The following is a 9,225-nucleotide window of genomic DNA, read 5'->3' on the forward strand; positions in this document are numbered from 1 at the left end:
TAAGCTCCCGCCTTATCTCCTCTGCTATTCTTGGATATCAGAAACCCTCAGTATTTCTGCTGCCATCAGGGAAAACCATGCAAGTTCTGTGAGGCAAAAGGATGAGTGGAGAGTGAGGGGAGATGGTCTGTTTATCTGACCTGTTCAGAGTTTCTCTGGGTTTTAATCTTTCTCAGGTGGAGGGTGATCACCTTCCCATGCTTCCCCTAAACCCCCCCCCCCAGTACTGCAGAAAGCAGATGGATCCACCACAGCCCAGCTCCACACTTGTAGCCCAGGACTCACGTTGCTCATTTTACCAACCAAGCAGCCTTTTCAGTGTCACAACACCTCTGCCTTTCCCCATCTGTGGAAGGGGCTAGCAGCGGGCCTGTTAGCTAAAGGAGCGAGAAGTAAGAAGAAGAAGCTGAACCAAGGAGATCAAGAGAAGAAAGATAGGAGCATTCTGCAACTGGAGGGGAAACAACTGGAAAATGTATCAGCCATTTTCACCAACGGTTGCTAAATGTTGCAAACGGTGCTAACGGTTGACAACTGAGACTGAGACTAAGACTGAGTGTGCTTGTGGTCTCTGCTTTAAAGTCGTGACCGCCTTGACTGCGACATTTTGGTGACCCCGACGTGATGGAGGTATGCAGCCTGAGAGCTGTAGCAACCTGAAGAGCTGTGGAGATTGAGATATGCAGCCTGAGACCTGTGGAGGAATATGCAGCCTGAAGAGCTGTGGAAGCATATGTGTAGCAGCCTCAGACCTGTAGAGAAGAATATAGCTATTGAACCAAGGAGCTGTGGCAGCCAGGAGCTGAAATATGCAGCCAGGAGGAGAAATATGGCCTTTGAGTCAAGAAGCTGTGTGTGCCGATGTGATAAGAAAATAGTCGGTGGGGGCCCAGTCCTAGCAATTGGTATACGTGCCCCACTGGGACGTAGTGGGGGAGGCGGCGTTGGTGCAGCTGAGAGTGGCAAGGGGAAGCCACAGGGACCTGATTCCCTCCAATCAAGACACCTGGAAGTAGGTGAGCCACCAACTAGTAATAATAGGAAAAAAATTATCTAAAGAGGAAGAAAATGTTCTGTCTACATGGAAAGTTTTGTTAAGAAATAAGGGAATTAATACGTCAGACTATGCACTTCGTAATATATTGCTGTGGGCTAAATCACAGAATTTTGGCACTGATTCCGACACAGCATTTAGTGTTAAGGCATGGAAGAAAGTCGGGGACAGACTTTGGCAAGTCATTCGAGCAGGAGATAAAACAGTTGTTGATCTAGCAGTTACCTGGAACTCTCTCTTTGAGGCTTTAAAGGAATGGAAAATAGAGAGAGAAACGGAGCAAGATGTGGACGAAGAGTCAGGGCTGATAACAGAACCTGACGGGGGGGCCTCTGCTCTGGTCCAGCTGTCCGCCCTCCTGCTCCCCTCTGAGTGGCTTGAACAATCTGCAAGGCCGTATCCTCCGTTACCTGACAGTGACAGCAACAGCGAATCAAGTGATGAGTCGCCCGCAGCAACACCCAAGTTGGGGCAAGGAGATCTGGTCCCTTCATCTCTTAAGACCTCTAGCCTTACTGCCCCATGGACTTTGCCTCCATGTCAAGTAACTGTGCTTCCTCGACACCCTCAGGAGTTTTGGGAATTTGTTAGGAGGAAAGCAGTTGAAGAAAAGAATTGGGACATCATAGAAAAGTTAGGTGCTCCAAGAGTACCTAAGGATAATTGTGGACAACAGGGGCACGTAAAGTCACAGTGTACTGTCCAGAAAACAACATTTAGGCCAAGTGCAAGCAGCGATGTTGTATGCAATCGTTGTGCTAAATCTGGGCACTGTGCTAAGCAATGCAGGAGTAAATATCATGCAAATGGTCAGCTATTGCCCGGAAACCCAAAGAGGGGCGCGAAGGGGCACGTGGGGAAACAAATACCCCAAAAACCACAGCAGCAAATGTGGGCCTTCCCCGCCCTGCAAAGCTACCCTTTTGTGAACAATACTCAGGGGCAACAAGCGGGTCCGCAGGGATTGATATACCCACCGCTGACACAGTAACCATTTTAACAAAAGAAATACGTAAGGTATCCCTTGATGCCTATGGTCCAGTAGGACAGGGATTGAGTGCATTTATGATAGGGAGATCAAGTACTACACTTAGAGGTATTCATGTGAATCCAGGGCTTATTGATGCTGATTATTTAGGGCAGATTCATGCCATGGTATCCATTGATGATCCTCCTGTCACTATTCAGAAAGGAACTTGCATTGCTCAACTTATACCTTTTGTGAGTTCTGTTCCAAATACAGTGGACCGAAGTCGAGACACAGGAAGCTTTGGATCAACAGGAGTACCTCAGGTGTTCTGGACTGAGAAAGTAACAGAGAGCCGTCCAGAAAAGACATGCACTCTCACCGCCAGTGGAAGTCATCCAGGAAATATATCAGTAACAGGTTTGATTGACACTGGAGCAGATGTCACAATTCTCTCGCGACTTTGCTGGCCTCAATCATGGCCTCTCACTTGTGCAACTTTTGGACTCCTGGGATTGGGTGGTGCTACAACAGGTGGCCTGTCAGCCATTGTAATTAATGTGAAACATCCTGATGGCCAACAAGCTAACATCAAACTCTGTGTTGCCAATGCTCCTCAAAGTTTGTGGGGATGAGATTGTTAATCTCAATGAGGTGTCAAAATTATTACGGATTTTTAATGGGGGCCACTGTGTTGCAGGGCAATGAACGTCCAGTTGTACCCCTGACATGGTTGACAGATAAGCCTGTCCAGGTTTGCCAGTGGCCCCTGACTACTGAAAAGCTTACTGCCCTGCAAGAATTAGTTAATGAACAATTGCAAGCGGGACACATTGAGGAATCATTCAGTCCCTGGAACACCCCTGTTTTTGTAATAAAAAAAGAAACCGGGAAAATTGAGACTTTTACATGATTTAGAGCAGATAAATGCTGTAATGGCAACAATGGGAGCTTTACAACCAGGCCTTCCTACACCTACGATGATTCTACAGGAATGGCAAATAGTTCTCATTGATCTAAAAGATTGTTTCTTCACTATTCCGCAGCTGAAGCAGAACGTGCGGATGACACTGGCTAAGACCATATATCAGTACTCTAAGACCATATATCAGTACTTAAAGATGGATGAAGGACAGGAATGATTGTATTAAGAATGGGAATTTTGTTGATGGTTGTGATTGTGATTTTGTGTGTCGCCTCTCTGCTTGGGTTTTTGCAAAGGGCCCTGCAAAAATCCATAGCAGCTGTATTTACAGTTCAAAAACAAAAAAAGGGGGAATTGTGGAAGGGGCTAGCAGCGGGCCTGTTAGCTAAAGGAGTGAGAAGTAAGAAGAAGAAGCTGAACCAAGGAGATCAAGAGAAGAAAGATAGGAGCATTCTGCAACTGGAGGGGAAACAACTGGAAAGTGTATCAGCCATTTTCACCAACGGTTGCTAAATGTTGCAAACGGTGCTAACGGTTGACAACTGAGACTGAGACTAAGACTGAGTGTTCTTGTGGTCTCTGCTTTAATGTCGTGACCACCTCGACTGTGACACCCATCAATCTCTGTAAGACTCAAGAGATGCTCTAGGACAGGTTTGCACCCTGGACTGAAGCTTCCAGCTTGGACTGAAATCTCAGAGAGACTTCCAAGTGTTCTTATGATGGCATTGGATGAAGGGAGATGCAGCTCCTTCCCTGGCTGCACTGAACGCATTGCCCAGAGCCGGGCACTGAGCACCCTGAGCAAGCTGTGCCCCCTGCCAGAGCCCCCAGTGCCAGGCAGCTGCTCCCAGCCCTGTGCTCTGCAGAGGGAACTGGGCCCGGGGCTGCAGAGCTGCCCCACGGCTCTGCTGCAGCTCTGCCTGCACAGGAGGGGCTGCACGCCTTGGAGCCCCGGCCCTGAGGGCAGAGGCTGGGCTGGGGCACAGGACGGAGGGGGCTTGTTCAGAGGGAGGGGCTGCATTGGAGGGGCTCCTGTGGGCATCTCTAAACTCTGCCTGCCTCAGCATTGCTGGGTTTTGTTTTCTCTCATTCCCTGATCTTCTCTCTGCTTCCTGGAGATTTCCCTCCGGCAGGTGTTTCCCTGTGCCTGATCTCTCCCTGCCAGTACTCAAAGACCCCAAATCTCTGTGCCCTCTCCTTGGCCGGACAGAACCCGGGCTGTTTGCAGGGCACTGGCTGGGGGCAGGTTCTGTTTGCATCTTGGAGAAAGGACAGCTCAGCCTGAGCCTGATGGCTCCAACAAAGGTGATGCTGGTGCTGTCCATGGGCAGAGTGGCTGAAAACACACTAGGGACCTCCTGTGAACCTATTGATCACTAAAAGTAACAGTTCAGATGTCTCAGGTACTTGTCAAAATTCATAATCATCCTTTAATATTTATAACCCCTCCCCGTCATTCTCCAATAGTAGGAAACCGAATACACTCTTAGGAAATTTCCTCATTTTTATCAAAATCCTTGTCTTGGAAAGATTCTGTGACTGATCAGAACCCCTCAGTACATCAGAACTTCCTGAGCATTTCACCTCCCTTGCACCAGAAATACCCAGAGTTGTAGTCACAGAGTCTGTAGGCATTGGGATGTTCCAGCTTTAGGAGATCACTCCAGGAGCTGCAGCTGCATTGTCCTGCAGCCAGAGGTTCCTGTGCCAAGGGCTGGCAGTGATTCTGCCCCAGGCACTTCTCAGCACCTTCCCAACCCTGACTGACTGAAGCTCTCTGTGCCTCTGTGCTGTGCCCGGGGTGGCTGCAGGCAGTGCCCCAGCCCTGCTGGGCTGGCAGAAGAGCTGATCATCAAGAGAAATGTGCTTTTGAAGCTCTTCTTGGTTACCAGGAGCTGCCTCAGTGCAGCCCAGCCCAGCTCAGCAGAACAGACACAGCACAAGGACTTTAATGAGCCTCTGGGGCTTTGTGCTCAGGCCCTGAACAGCAGTCCCTGAGAGGGAGCTGAAGAAACCTCTCCAGAACTCCAAGTCAGAATCCAACTCCAAAGTTTCTTGAAGTTTTAATGGGTCCCACTGAGGGACACAACTGAGAAAGTGTCCCCAGGCAGAGCAGAGAACTGGAGGCAGTGCTGAGAGGTGGGGAGAAAGGGAAGCCAAGTCTTGGTGCCCTAGGGCACAGCAGGGTCTGTGCCACCAAGGGCTGGGAGGAGACACCTTGTCCTGAGGCACTGGGGCCTCCTGGCACAGCCCCAGCCAGGCTGGGCACTGTCAGCCCCTTGTCCTGCCCTCAGCATCCCCCCTAGCCCACATCCCAGTGGCCTCAAGCATCTGCTGGAAGGAGTCCCTGGGGAGCCTTGCTCAGGAATGGCCCTGGGGGCTCCTTAATGCTCCCTGCAAGGACTACAGATTTTTTAAAGGACTTTGGGTTTGGCTTTTGCCTTGGAGTCTCTGAGAGGTTTGTGCAATCATGGCCTCCAATTATCTGCTGTAATTAGTCCCTGGAGAGGCTTTGTCAGTAACAACACTCAGTGGGGCTCATTAATGCTTCAAGGTACTTCAGTTTTTTTAAGGTACTTGGTGTTTCCCTTTTGATACAGACTCTGGGAGTGGTTTGTGCAATCATGGCCCCAATTATCTGCTTTAATGAGTCCCTTGAGAGCTTTGTACTGACAATCAGTGGGGCTCATTAATACTTTGAGATACTCAAGGTTTTTAAGGTACTTTGGATTTTCTTTTCCACACTGAGTCTCTGAGAGTTTTTTGTGCCATTCTGGCCTCCAGTTCTTTCCTCCAAGGAGTCCATGAGGAGCCTCTGTTGGAATGGACCTCAGTGGGAGCCATGAATGCCTTGAGACACTTTGGGGTTTTTTTCTGACTGTGACTCCTGGAAAGGTTTGTGCAATCTCCTCTCAGGCCCTGAGGTTCCAGGGCTCAGCTCCAAATGCACAGTGAGGCGCATGAGGATCAAGCAAATCCTGACAAACCATGGCTCTGTCTTGATTTCCCTCTGCTCTCATGGAGCTCATCAGGAAGCTGTCTGTAGTGGTTTTTGTTCCCTAATTTGAGATTTCTTGGAGAATGCAGCAATGATTGTGGTGGGTCCAGTGTTGGCTATATATCACTAGATTATACTTATTTCCTGTTGTGAGGTAGGATTAGGAGAAAGGCAAAGTAGGCTCAAAACTTTAAAAGGGTATAAAGAAAAGTTTATTACCAGTAACTAGAAGAAAGAGTAATATGAATGCGAAAAAAACTTTTGGAACACTTCTCCTCTCCCTGCAAGCTTTTCTTTCTTACTGACAATGCAAAGAGACAAAACCTAAAATTTTCATTCACTTTGCCACCTCTAGAATAGTTTTTCTTCAGTTCACGTAGGGAAAGGAGTCTCTCTTTCATGCTATGGAAGCTTTACAAGAAAACGTGTTTCTCGTGGCTCTCAATTCCCATGAATAGCAGCCACCCAGAAAATCTGCAATTGTGAAGTCCCTCCCATTTTTTCACATCTTTTTCCACATCTGTGTTTATGGGCCATGTTAGTTTACGGGGTATTAGTTTAAAGATGAGCTGTTTAGGAGCAAAGGTTCTCTTCAGCCATTTCTGAAATAATCTTAATCTCTACAAACAGAGGTCTTCTCTTCATGAGGCACAGGGTCTCATCACTTGTCTCTCTTTCTCTGTTCAAACTTCTCATGGGATCATAGTACTTCAAGGTTTGCTTACTTTTAGCATGGAGGTTTTTGCTGAATAAGTCATCTTCCCATGCTTTTCAATGCCTTACAGGGAAAAAGAGAGTCTGATGTATCAATTACATCCTTCTCCATTGCTTTACAAGTGGATTTCAGCCCCAAGATCAAGACATCTCCTCATCCCTCCTATCTGGGGCTCAGCTTCCACTTCACCGACCTCCATGTCTTTGTGCTGCTCATGTATGTATCTGCACTTTGTCCTTTTCTCTCCCTCGAGGGAGGATGGAAGCACTGAAAGAGTTCATATCTCACCCGGGGTCTGCAGATGGTTCCGTGACCCCGGCCGGGCTCGGTGCTTGGGCCGGAGCTGTTTTACGATGGAGGTTTCTGCAGCGGCTGCACTGGGGCTGTGTCAGGATGGGCCGCGCTGGAGCAGGGCCAGGATCTCAGCAGCCAGGCCAGAACACAGCAGCAGCAGCACGGCCGGGGGCCGATGACTTCTCCTCCCCCTGCCCGGGGCTTGCGGGTGAACCCCAATGGTGGCAGAATCTTGGCCGAGCCGGCCCGGCCCGGGGCTGCTCCTGGGGCCCAGCGGATCCTGGCTGGGCCCGGGCTGGCGGCAGGGCAGGGCTCAGCAGTGCCCAGATGGTCACAACTGCAGCCATGGCCCGGCCCGGCCTCGGCCCCGCAGCCTCCCCTGCCCTGCCTGGCAGCCGATGGGGCCTGGCAGGGTCTCTGGGAAGGGGCCCAGCCCCACGGCAGGAGCCGCCCGGCCCGGCCTGCCTGAGACGGGGACCGGGTCGGCCTTGTTACCTCTTTGCCGGCCAGAAGGGAAAGAGACCCTCTGTCCTGGTTTGAAAAGGAAGTGAGTTTTCTGAGATGCTGTGGTTAAACCAATAGGTGCCCAGATTTGAATATTGGCACGTGGTGTGGCCACTGAAGACATGGATACGCCTCTGAGAACACAGGGGTTAAAACCTGCCAAGAAAACTTTCTTTTGGTTCTGGTGGGTGAAAGAAAGCTATGTTGTTAGCTTTTTCTGCTATTTGAAATATTCCTGATTGTTGGATCCAAATTATTCCTAATTGCTGTAAGTTTCTTGTCCACTGCATGTATTATTTTGCTATGATGTTTCATCATACTCATAACAAAAGACATGCGTCTCATTCTTAAAAAATAAAAAAGTAGAGGAATGAACGCCTTAAGAACATTCAAGTAATGCAATATGTACATGAGAAATCTGGACAACTAATAATTTTGAATAATGCAATATTTACATGAGAAATTTGGAAAACAGATCATCACATCTAAATCCCAATAGGCTGTGTCACAGTGAAGCCTGATTAATTCATTAACTTCAGGAGAAGATGTGCCTGTGTTTTATCATCAGCAGTTCAAAGCAGTCACCTGTTCCTTCCATCAGATACTGATCAGTTCTGAAAAAACGAGGCCCAGTGAAAGGAGAAATAACCTCATCACCTTGCAGTCTTTGTGGCCAGAGCAGGAGCAGGAGGAGGACTGCCAAGACATGGCTGTGGCTGGAAACTGACGGAGGCAATTTGCCAACAAAAGCCTCATGGCATCCTCACGGTACAGTGCTCCTACAAACCTTCTGCAGGTATTCCCTGTTCCAGCACCCAGGAGGACATTCAGTGATGTCAAAGATCAGCATTTCCAGCTCATAGACTTTCTCATCCTTCTCAACTAATTGGAAACAATGGTCATTTCTTTTCATTTCCCTAAGAGACATTGGACATTATTCTTTTGTTTTCTCATGGTGCAAAACCCTGTGTCAATGACTTGATAGAATTTGGTAAGTTTTGTTGACTGTAATTGGTCTTTTATCTATCTTATCCCATATCTAACAGATAACCAGTGACAACTGTGATGAGATAATACCCTCACAAGAGTGAGCTGTTTCAACATCAGAACATAGGAGCCTTTTTTAAATGAACGAAAAGGGGGAGATGTCATAGACCCGTAGAATAATGATAAAAGAAAGGTCTTTTGAAATCAGGCCTTGTTCTGCCATATTCATAGCTGGCCTGTCATCTCTTCTGAGTGCAGCTAAGCAGTTACAAGTTCCCATGTGAAGCTATTGCGAGAATGAGACTTTGTGACCAGTCTATTCTGAGGGTGAAAAACAAATGCACCTGCAACAACAAGGGATTTCTCCCATGAGACTCAGTGAAGAGAACAGGTAAACAATACAATAGAGAGATTTGACGCACAAGTAAAATCTCTTTAATTAACCAATAACAGAATAACTGGCAAGTAATCTATGAACTAACTAAAGTTGCACACGAAGTCTTTAAAACTTTGTAAAATGAGTTGTGTGAATAAAAAATGAAGAGTTCTCCATCTCATCTGGGTCTTCTGGGATTTCAGTTCCCCCCTTCTTTGAGGCTTTGAGTTCCCTCTTCTTTGGGGCTTTGGGTTCCTTCTTCTCTGGGATTTTGGGTTCACACTTCTTTGGGGCTTTGGTTTCCTTCCTCTCTGGTGTTTTGGTTTCCTTCTTCTCTGGAGCCTTGATTTCTTTCTTCTCTGGGATTTTGGTTTCCTTCTTCTCTGGGATTTTGGTTTTCTT

This window comes from Zonotrichia albicollis, chromosome 9 (assembly GCF_047830755.1).
Source record: "Zonotrichia albicollis isolate bZonAlb1 chromosome 9, bZonAlb1.hap1, whole genome shotgun sequence".
NCBI classification, from domain to species: domain Eukaryota; kingdom Metazoa; phylum Chordata; class Aves; order Passeriformes; family Passerellidae; genus Zonotrichia; species Zonotrichia albicollis.